Source organism: Sinocyclocheilus anshuiensis, unplaced genomic scaffold (assembly GCF_001515605.1).
Source record: "Sinocyclocheilus anshuiensis isolate Anshui unplaced genomic scaffold, SAMN03320099.WGS_v1.1 scaffold1177, whole genome shotgun sequence".
NCBI classification, from domain to species: Eukaryota; Metazoa; Chordata; class Actinopteri; order Cypriniformes; family Cyprinidae; genus Sinocyclocheilus; species Sinocyclocheilus anshuiensis.
In genome coordinates, this window is record NW_015554138.1 from 160,004 (window position 1) to 160,930 (window position 927).

General features: G+C 42.5%; 1 protein-coding gene across 2 annotated transcripts in view; it reads right to left on the reverse strand.

Moving 5' to 3' along the window:
* Positions 1–927, reverse strand: part of LOC107670427 (CTD small phosphatase-like protein) — a 57,362-nt gene that overhangs the window by 23,599 nt on the left and 32,836 nt on the right. The gene's annotated exons all lie outside the window — the stretch shown is intronic.

Below are 927 nucleotides of genomic sequence, written 5' to 3' on the forward strand. Positions count from 1 at the left end.
TAGAGTGAGCGGCGGCGGGCTAGAGTGAGAAACGGCCAGAGGGCTTGAGAACGGTGCGGCCGGCGGGCTTGCGGCAACCACATGTGACGACCCCGGGCTGGACTCCTCAACTTCCTCAACGACCATCACGGATCAGCTCTAGGCATGGACGATATCCGCTTCGTCTCTTTTGGAAGGCCAAACAAAGTAGTTTCGCTTTCACAACGAAAAACACAGCGGCCTCCATAGCTGTACCACAGTACAATATAGGTAATGGCATATCATGTTTCATGTTTACATTGGGCACTCCCCACCAGGTACAATATTCTGAATTTTTGCATCTTGTTTTTAAGTCCATAAATAATAATGTAATCGTTCTAATAAATTTATATTGTAAGGTACTCATTCTAATATATTTTTAAAAATAATATTGACATTGCTGGTAGGTTATCATTGCACAAATTAGCACACTCTCTACGTTTAAAAAATAAAAATGAGAAGAGTTTTATACTACCGCACACACACGCTCGCTCAGTCACTCACACAGATCACGTTGCGGCCGCACACAGACATTCAGAAACAAACTTTTTAGCGCTGCCCCGCAATTTTATCTACTAAATAGCCTAAGCGCTCAAGAGCTACATTATCTTTCTCAACAAGGAGCTGGTAACATCGTTGTTTCTAAAGGAATTAAAGCCACAGTTTCACTGTTAATAGAGAAATGCGGCAAAACGGTGGCAATTCATTCATACATACACAGCCTCTCTCTCTCTCTCTCTCTCTCTCATATAAATGAACACTTGATGAATTACACTTTTCTGAGAATAGAATATTGAAATGGAGATCGCTAAGCTGCAAGCTAACCAGTGTTTTCAGAAAGCAAGCGCATTTATTCACAGTGGAGAGAGCGCGCGTACGCAGGGTTGCCAGGTTGATAAAGATAAGTAG